This window comes from Balaenoptera physalus (genome assembly GCF_965194825.1).
Source record: "Balaenoptera physalus genome assembly, chromosome: 12".
Lineage (NCBI taxonomy): Eukaryota > Metazoa > Chordata > Mammalia > Artiodactyla > Balaenopteridae > Balaenoptera > Balaenoptera physalus.
The window spans coordinates 45,920,388-45,931,750 of NC_138897.1; positions in this window are offsets into that span (position 1 = coordinate 45,920,388).

Genomic DNA, 11,363 nt, shown 5'->3' on the forward strand with positions numbered 1-11,363 from the left:
TTCTTTGGAGAATTTATTCAAATTCTTTGCCCATTCTTAAACTGAGTTGTTTTTTGTTGTTGAGTTGTAGGAGTTCTTTACATATTTGGAATATTAATCCCTTATGATATATGTAATTTACAAATATTTTCTCCCATTTTGTGAGTTGCTTTGTTACTCTGTTCATACTGTCCTTCAGTGCACAAAAAAATTTAAGTCCAGTTTGTCTATTTTTTCTTTAGTTGCCTGTACCTTTGGTGTCATGTCTAAGAAATCATTGCCACATCCAATATCATGAAGACTTTCCCCTATGTTTTCTTCTAAGAGCCTTGTGGTTTTAGCTCTTTGATCCATTTTGAGTTAATTTTTCCATATGGTATTACATAAGGGTCCAACTTCATTCTTTTGCATGTGGATCCAGTTTTCCCAGCACCATTTGTTGTTATCCTTTCCTCCACTGAATAGTCTTGGCACCCTTGTTGAAAGTCATTTAACCATATTTGCAAGGGTTTATTTCTGGGCTCTCTATTCTATTCCATTGGTCTATGTATCTGTTCTAAGGCCAGTGTCACACTATTGATTACTATAGCTTTCTGACCATATTTATTTGAGTATTCTACTGAAGTTTCTATTCTGTCTTGATTACTGTAGCTTTATAATAATCCTTGAAATCAGTAAATCTTGAAATTATGACTTCTTCAAGTTTGCTTACTTTTCTTCAAAATTGTTTAAGCTATACTATTTCCTTCCTTTCCTATGTAAATTTTAGAGTCAGTATTTCAATCTCCCAAAGTTTTGTGCTTGGATTTTTACTGGAATTAGGTTAAAAATATAGATAAATTTGGGAAGAATTGACAACTTAGCAATATTTATTCTTCGGATCAATGAACAACAGTATATCTGCCCATTTATTTAGTTCTTTACAATTTTCTTTCATTGGAGTATAGTGTTCAGCATGCAAATTCTGCACACATTTTGTTGGAATTATACTTAAGTATTTCGTGGTTTTGGTGCCATTATAAGTCATTCTTGTTTCAATTTCAATTTCTAATTTCTTTTTTAGTATGTAGAAATGCAATTGATTTCTGTGTGTTAACCTTATATCCTACAACCTTGCTAAACTCATTTATTCTATGAGATTTTTGTAGATAGTTTGGGATTTTCTATATAGTATTGTCTTCTATGCCTTTTATTTCTTTTCCTTTTATTATTACACTGGCTAAGACTTTCTGTATGATGTTGAGTAGGAATGGTGAAAGTGGACATCTTTGCTTTGTTCTGATCCTAGTAGGAGAGGCAGTCAGTTTTTCACCACTGGGTAGTGTTAGCTGTAAGTTTTTTGTAGATCCCTTTTATCAGCTTGAGGAAATTCTCTTCCACTCATAGTTTGCTGAGAATTTTTGTCATGAATGAATGTTGAATTTTGTCAAATGCTTTCTTGGTATCAATTAATATGATCTCTGTGGTTCTAATATGGTAGACTACATTAATTAATTTTCAAATGATGAACTAACCTTGCCTTCCGAGGATAAATCTCATTGTACATGATATGTTATCCTTTTTGTATATTGCTGGATTCAGTATACAAATATTTTGTTGAGTATTTTTGTTTCTGTTATGTTCATGATGGATATTGGTCTGCAGCTTTTTGCACTGCCCTTGTCTGATGTTAGTGTCAGAATAATGCTGACTGCATAAAATGAATAGGGAAGTGTTTCCTCCTTTTTTATTTTCTGGAAATGATTGTATATAGAATTGGTATTATTTCTTCCTTAAATTTTTGTTAGAACTCACCACTGAAACAATCTGGGCCTCGAGTTTTCTTTCAAGGTTTTTTATCTATTCAATTCCTTTAATAGATATAGGAATATTCAGGTCATCTATTTCATCTTGAATGAGTTTTGGTAATTTATTTATGTCTTTCAAGAAATTGGTCCATTTTATCTAAGTTGCCATATTTATAGACATAAAGTTGTTTATAGTATTCATTTATCCTCTTAACAACAACAGTAGGTCTGTAATGGTATCATTCCTACTATTGGTAATGTGTGTCTTCTTTTTTCTTGATCAGTCAGACTACACGTTTGTCAATCTTAGTGATTTTCTCAAAAAATAAACTTCTGGTTTCATTGATTTTCTCTATTGTTTATCTGTTTTCAATTGCATTAATTTCTATACTTTATTATTTCCTTCATTCTCCTTGTATCCGGTTTATTTTGTTTTTTGTTTCCTAACTTATTAAAGTGGAAGCTTAGATCATTGATTTGAAATCTTTCTTCTTTTCTAATATAAACATTTAATGCTATAAATTTCCCTCTAGATATTGCTTTAACTGCATCCTACAAATTTTGATACGTTGCATTTTCATTTTTTTTCAGTTAAAAATAAAAGGATAAAAGAATACCATACTGACATAAATTTGGCAACTTAGATCAAATGGATCAATTCCTCAAAAACCACAAATCACCAAAACTCACCCAAGATAAATAAGCAACCTAAATAGTATTGTAATGATGAAAGAAATTGAATTTGTAGTTAAAACCTTCTGAAAAAGAGATTTACAGGCTGAGATGGTTTCATTGGTGAATTCTACCAAATATATAAAGAAGAATAATACCAATAGTAAATGATGTCTCTTAGAAAATAGGGAACACTTCCCAACTCATTTTATGAGACCAACATTACTGATATCAGACATGTCACAGAATTCCCTAGTGGTCCAGTGGTTAGGGCACAGTGCTTTCAGTGCTGTGGGCCCAGGTTCAATCCCTGGTTGGGGAACTACCATCCCACAAACCGTGCGGCGCAGCCAAAGTAAAAAAAAAAAATAGAAAACAGGTCAGTACAAGAAAACTACAAGAAAAATCACATGATCATATCAATTGATGCAGAAAAAATATTTGACAAATATTAGCCATTTATGATTAAGAAAAAACAATTCAGCAGACTATGCCTTACATCATACTTATTGGTGAAAGACCAAATGCTTTCCCCTAAAATCAGATATAAAGCAAGGATTTCCACTCTTACTACTCATTTTCAACAGCTTACTGGAAATCCTAGCCAGTACAATAAGGGGAGAAAACTTAATTAAAATGCATAAAGATTGGAAAAGAAAATATAAAATTGTTCCTAATCACATATGACATGATTGTCTACATATAAAATCCCAAAGAATCTACAAAAAAAACCCTCCTAGCACTAATAAGTGATTTTAGCAAGGTTACAGTGTATGTCAACAACACAAGTCAATAGTGATTCTATTTTTTGGCAGTGGACAATTGGAAACTGAAATTTTAAAATAAAATTCTATTTACAATAACTCCCACCAAAATGCAACCTTTAGGTATAAATCTAACAAAACATGTACAGAATTTTTATGCTGAAAGCTACAAAATGCTGATAGAAATGAAGGAAGGAAGGGAGGGAGGGAGGGAGGGAGGAAGGAAAGCTAAATGAGAGCCATACCATGTTCATGGATTGGAAAGCTCAATATAGTAAATATGTCCATTTCAATCAAAATCCCAGCAGGATCATTTTAGATAGAAAAACTTATTATAAAAGTTGTATAGAAAGGCAAAGGAACTAGAATAACCAAAACAAATTTGAAGATGAGTAAAGTTGATTGAATCATACTATCTGACTTTCAGGCTAACTATAAACCTACTATAACCCAGAATCTGTGGTATTGGCCAAGGGATTAATATATAAATTAAATGGAGCAGAACAGAGAGTCCAGAAATAGATATACACAAATATGGCCAACTTTTGTTTTCTTTTTTTTTTTTTTTGGCTGCACTGCATGTGGGATCTTAGTTCCCCAACCAGGGATCAAACCCACGCCCCCTGCATTGGGAGTGTGGACTCTTAACCACTGGACCACCAGGGAAGTCCTGGCCAACTTATTTTTTTACAAATGTGAAAAGGTAATTCAATGGAGAACTCAGTAGTTTCCAACAAATGGTGTAGGGACAATTGAACATTATCTACCTAAACCTTACAACTTGTACAAAATTTTACCCAAAATAGATAATAAATATAAGTATAAAACCATAAAACTTTTAGGAAAAAAACACAGGAGAAAATCTTCAGGACCTGGGGTTAGGCAAAAAGTTTTTAGACATGACACCAAAAACACAGTCTATAAAAGAACAAATTGATAATTTGAACTTCATCAAAATTGAAAATTTTTGTTCTTTGAGGATGCAAGAGATGCTACAGACGGGAAGAAAAATATTTGCAAATCACATGTTCAACGAAGGTCTTATATCTAGAACATATAAAGAACTCAAACACTAATAAAACAACCCAATTTTTTAAAATGGGCAAAAAACTTGAATAGATATGTCACCAAATAGGGCACATGGTGGTAAATAAGCAGATGAAAAGATGTTCAACATCATTAACCATTAGGAAAATACAAATTCAAACCATGATAAGATATCACTACTCACCTACTAGAATGGCTAAAATAAAAAACACTGACAATACCAAATAATGGCAAGGATGTAGAACAACTGGGACTTTCATACACTGCTGGCAGGTGTGCAAAATGGTACAGCCACTATGAAAAACTATTTGGCAATTTCTTATAAAAGTAAACATACACCTACATTATGACCCAGCAATCCCTCTCTGTGTATGTACCCTAATTAAAACTTACATTTACACAAAAACTTGTATAACAATTCTATACGTAATTGCCAGAAACTGGAAACTACCCAAATATCCTCAACAGTTGAATGGATACATCATACTCTGGTGTATTTGCTCAATGCAATACTATTCAGTATTAAAAGGAATGGACAATTGATATATATAGCAACTTCCATCAATATCAAAGGCATTGTGCTAAGTGGAAAAAGAGATACAAAAGGTTACATATTAGATGTTTCCATTTATACGACATTCTGGAGGAGATAATATGAGAGGGAGGGACTTCCCTGGTGGCGCAATGGTTAAGAATCGGCCTGCCAATATAGGGAACATGGGTTCGAGCCCTGGTCTGGGAAGATCCCACATGCCGCGGAGCAACTAAGCCCGTGTGCCACAACTACTGAGCCCGCATGCCACAACTACTGAAGCCCATGCACCTAGAGCCCAAGCTCTGCAACAAGAGAAGCCACCTCAATGAGAAGCCCATGCACTGCAACGAGGAGTAGCCCCCGCTCCCCACAACTAGAGAAACCCTGCACACAGCAACGAAGACCAAATGCAGCCAAAAATAAATAAATAAATAAAAATTTAAAAAAAAAACAGAGGGAGAACCAGTAGTTTCCCAGGGTTAGTGTTGTGAGGAAGGTGTGACCATAAAGTGTTAACACACGGAGTTTTTTTTTTTTTGAGGTGATGGAACCAGTCTGTATCCTGATTCTGATGACGATTACACAAATCTATACATGTAATAAAACTTATAGAACTCTACTGAAAATTTAAAAAGTAATTTTCCTGTAAAACTTTTGTTGATTTAGTTATACAGTGAATAATATCAAGTTATTTATTTATGCAAGAGTGTGGATGTGTGCTTATAGATTTTGGAAGTATATACAGTAAAGTGGGGGAGTTTAGTATTCTTTTTTTTTTTTTGGCTGCGCAGGGAACTCCCATTTAGTATTATTTATAAATTTTCTCTACTTGAATTTTATTTTCTTTACCATGCCTTTTTTTGTGGTGAAATATACATCTCATAAATGGTACTGTTCAACCATTTTTAAGTGGACAGTTCACTGGCATTAAATACATTTATATTGTTGTGAAAGCATCATCACCACCCATCTCCAGAACCTTTTCACCATCCTATTCTGGGGAACTCTGTATCCATTAAAGAATAATTCCCTATTCTCCCTACCCCCAGCCCTTGGAAACCATGATCCTACTTTCTGTTTCCATGTATTTAACTATTCTAGGTACACCATATAAATGGAATCGTACAATATCTGTCCTTTTGAGTCTGGCTTATTTTACTTAGTATAATGTTTTAAGGTTCATCCATGTTGTAGCATGTGTCAGAATGTCCTTCCTTTTTAAGGCTGAATAATATCCACTATATCTATGTACCATACTGTATTTATCCATTCATCCAGTGATGTAGGATTGCTTCCACATTTGGGCTATTGTGAACAATGCTGCTATGAACATAGGTGCACAAACATTGATATCTGTTTGAGTCTCTGCTTCCATTCTTTTGGGTATATACCCAGAAGTGGAATTGCTGAATCATAATTATATGTTTAATATTTTGAGGACCTGCTATACCGCTTTCCACAGCAAACCGTACAATTTTAAACTTCCAATGCCATGTTTCTTTGTGTGGTTTTTTTTTTATTTTTTATTTTTTTAGAGGAAAGGTAAATCTAAGGGTCCTTTTTTTAAAACTTTTATATTGGAGTATAGTTGATTTACAATGTTGCATTAGTTTCAGGTGTACAGCAAAGGGATTCAGTTATACATAAACATGTATCTATTCTTTTTTCAGATTCTTTTCCCATTTAGGTTATTACAGAATATTGAGTAGAGTTCCCTGTGCTATACAATAGAACTGCCATGTGTTTTTTTTTAAGCCAAGAATAAGTATATTTGCATTGGGGCAAGAATTATATAATTAAATTATTTTTAAGTTTAAGTGTAAAATTCTGTGATTCTTTTACAACTAATTTAATGGTAAGTACGATTTGTGAACTGATTTACAAAATTAACCATCATTTGTAAAGTTGTTTCTGGGAGAAAATGCCTTCATAGATTCCTTGTGTTGGCTTAGAAAGTTTTTTTATACTTGGAGGGGATGCCAAGTATAAATATCTAGACTGTATTTAAATCAATGCAGTAAACCTGATTTAATGGAACCAGTCTGCCGCCTTGTGGAATTTTAATGCAACTTCCAATTTTACAAATTGAGAGGATGGCTGTAATTTAGAAATGATGCCACTTGTGTTCAACCATTAGGTTTTTTTCCAGCGTCAATTTAAAGAACCAGTTTTATTTAACATATCTATGCAAGATCTATATGAGGATAACTTAAAGTGTTGCTAATGGACACAAATATTTGAATAAATGTAAAGGTATTTTATGTTCTTGTCTAGGAGGAATACACAAAACACATGCATTGAGTGGTCATGGAAAAAGATTCAGATCGCTTTTTACCATATAAAAGATTGCATATTGCAAAACTTCTCACTCTTAAGAAAAAATGCAATTTAAAAATAAAATTGTTTACAACTTGTATGAATCTTGAAAACATTATGCTAAAGTGAAATAAGCCAGACACAAAAAGATAAATACTGTATTTGTCCTTTTTTATTGTATGGAGTTACCATTACAAAATAAGCTCTTGGGCTTCCCTGGGGGCGCAATGGTTAAGAATCGGCCTGCCAATATAGGGAACATGGGTTCGAGCCCTGGTCTGGGAGGATCCCACATGCCGCGGAGCAACTAAGCCCGTGCGCTACAACTACTGAGCCTGCGCTCTATAGCCCGCAAGCCACAGCTACTGAAGCCCACACGCCTAGAGCCCGTGCTCCGCAACAAGAGAAGCCACCGCAATGAAAAGCCTGCGCACCGCAACGAAGAGTAGCCCCCGCTCGCCGCAACTAGAGAAAGCCCGCGTGCAGCAACGAAGACGGAACGCAGCCAAAAATAAATAAATAAATAAAAATTTTAAAAATAAATAAATAAGCTCTTTACTTCCACTTTATCTTAGCTGAAAACATTTAGCAAATGGGAAGGAGTTATGAAGTAAGAATAATAGCATTTATTAAAGTCTTTTGTAGGCCTGAACATAATTCCCTCAATCCTCATAACAACCCTGCAATATAGACCTGATTAGTTACGTATTGCAGATGAGGAAAATGAAGCTCAGTAAAATTCATTGGTGTGACAAAAGTCTCAGCACCACTTCATGCCACAGAAAGAGCTTAAAGTCCTGTCAGTTTCCAAAGCTGAAACACTGGGGAGTTCCCATTGGGCACCCCACCTTAAAAGGGATTTCCCAGTCTGTTTTCTGATGTCCTTTTTCTCCATTTCCTTTGAAACACATGGTTCCACATTAGAGATGTGGCTCACATCCCGAGCTCTGCGGGGCTGGCTCGTTGTGGATTATTTTCCCCAGTTCACAGGAAAGTATGTGGTGTTGAACGGGGAGGCGTGATGTAGCAGGGTGGCTGCCTGCCAAACAGGCTGAACTTGCTGGGCTGCACCATAAAATGCCAGGCTTTGAACAAAGGGGCACCATCCTAGTATTCCAGGACTTGGCTAGAACATACTCTAATAGTTTTAGAGAAACATTGCCAAATGGGCATGTTCATAGATGTCAGGCCAACATAGTTATGGATCGGAAAACCATACAGTCGACAAATACTTACTGAGCTCCTACTATGACTGTTCTATGTAATATTTTGTTAAGTATCAGAACAGACAAAAATCCCTGCCCTAATAGAGCTTTCATTCTAGTAAGAATAGGCAGACAATAAGATAAATAGGTAAATTATGGCATGCGTTGGAAAGTGATATTTTAAAAAAAGGATTACAGAATCACATGTTTCTCCTGAAAAGAAAAGGCCAACTCTCCAGAAAGTGGGCATAGAGGGAACCTACCTCAACATAATAAAGGCCATATATGACAAACCCACAGCAAACATCATTCTCAATGGTGAAAAACTGAAAGCATTTCCTCTAAGATCAGGAACGAGACAAGGATGTCCACTCTCACCACTATTATTCAACATAGTTCTGGAAGTCCTAGCCACGGCAATCAGAGAAGAAAAAGAAATAAAAGGAATACAAATTGGAAAAGAGGAAGTAAAACTGTCACTGTTTGCGGATGACATGATACTATACATAGAGAATCCTAAAACTGCCACCAGAAAACTGCTAGAGCTAATTAATGAATATGGTAAAGTTGCAGGATACAAAATTAATGCACAGAAATCTCTTGCATTCCTATACACTAATGATGAAAAATCTGAAAGAGAAATTATGGAAACACTCCCATTTACCATTGCAACAAAAAGAATAAAATACCTAGGAATAAACCTACCTAGGGAGACAAAAGACCTGTATGCAGAAAACTATAAGACACTGATGAAAGAAATTAAAGATGATACCAACAGATGGAGAGATATACCATGTTCTTGGATTGGAAGAATCAACATTGTGAAAATGAGTATACTACCCAAAGCAATCTACAGATTCAATGCAATCCCTATCAAATTACCAATGGCATTTTTTACGGAGCTAGAACAAATCATCTTAAAATTTGTATGGAGACACAAAAGACCCCGAATAGCCAAAGCAGTCTTGAGGCAAAAAAATGGAGCTGGAGGAATCAGACTCCCTGACTTCAGACTATACTACAAAGCTACAGTAATCAAGACAATATGGTACTGGCACAAAAACAGAAACATAGATCAATGGAACAAGATAGAAAGCCCAGAGATTAACCCACGCACCTATGGTCAACTAATCTATGACAAAGGAGGCAAAGATATACAATGGAGAAAAGACAGTCTCTTCAATAAGTGGTGCTGGGAAAACTGGACAGCTACATGTAAAAGAATGAAATTAGAATACTCCCTAACACCATACACAAAAATAAACTCAAAATGGATTAGAGACCTAAATATAAGACTGGACACTATAAAACTCTTAGAGGAAAACATAGGAAGAACACTCTTTGACATAAATCACAGCAAGATCTTTTTTGATCCACCTCCTAGAGTAATGGAAATAAAAACAAAAATAAACAAGTGGGACCTAATGAAACTTCAAAGCTTTTGCACAGCAAAGGAAACCATAAACAAGACGAAAAGACAACCCTCAGAATGGGAGAAAATATTTGCAAATGAATCAACGGACAAAGGATTAATCTCCAAAATATATAAACAGCTCATTCAGCTCAATATCAAAGAAACAAACACCCCAATCCAAAAATGGGCAGAAGACCTAAATAGACATTTCTCCAAAGAAGACATACAGACGGCCACGAAGCACATGAAAAACTGCTCAACATCACTAATTATTAGAGAAATGCAAATCAAAACTACAATGAGGTATCACCTCACTCCTGTTAGAATGGGCATCATCTGAAAATCGACAAACAACAAATGCTGGAGAGGGTGTGGAGAAAAGAGAACCCTCTTGCACTGTTGGTGGGAATGTAAATTGATACAGCCACTCTGGAGAACAATATGGAGGTTCCTTAAAAAACTAAAAATAGAATTACCATATGACCCAGCAATCCCACTACTGGGCATATACCCAGAGAAAACCGTAAGTCAAAAAGACACATGCACCCGAATGTTCATTGCAGCACTATTTACAATAGCCAGGTCATGGAAGCAACCTAAATGCCCATCAACAGACGAATGGATAAAGAAGATGTGGTACATATATACAATGGAATATTACTCAGCCATAAAAAGGAACGAAATTGAGTCATTTGTTGAGACGTGGATGGATCTAGAGACTATCATACAGAGTGAAGTAAGTCAGAAAGAGAAAAACAAATATCATATATTAATGCATGTATGTGGAACCTAGAAAAATGGTACAGATGAGCCAGTTTGCAGGGCAGAAGTTGAGACACAGATGTAGAGAATGGACATATGGACACCAAGGGGGGAAAACTGCGGTGAGGTGGGGATGGTGGTGTGCTGAATTGGGCGATTGGGATTGACATGTATACACTGATATGTATAAAATTGATGCCTAATAAGAACCTGCAGTATAAAAAAACAAACAAAAAAAAAAAAAAAAAAAAGAAAAGGCCAAAGGAAAATGTTGCTAAATCTTGCTAGTCAACATAACATAAAATTGCTAGTCAATTCTCATCCTCATCTTGGTCAATTAGCAGCATTTGACATAGTTGATCATTCCCTTCTTCAAATGCATTCTGGGTTCCAGGATTCCACGCTGCTGCTTTCCTCCTATCTCAGTGGCTAATATCCTTTGGCTGTTTTTAGGTAATTTCTTCTCATTTCCCCAACCTCTAAACATAGTAGTGCCCTGAGACCTTCTCTGTCAGTCTGCACTCCCTTGCTTGGTGATCTCATCCAGTCCCATGATTTAAATACTGTATATTGCCAAACTCCAAAATTATAACTACAGCCCAGACCCCTCCTCTGAATTGTAAGCTATTCATTTGCTTACCCAATATCTCCACTTGTAATTGCAGATTTAATATGAATTTCTGTTCTCTCCTCCTAAGAAACCTGCCCTCCCCACTGTCCTCCCACAGTTAATGGCAACTGTCAGCCTTCCAGTTTCAGCTTGGGCTGCAAACCCTAATGTCTTCCTTGAATTTCCTCTTTCACCCTTGCCTTCTTACCAGTAAATTTGGCCTGTTGTACTTGCCAAATATATCCAGAATCTGCCAGCTTCTCACCTTCGAT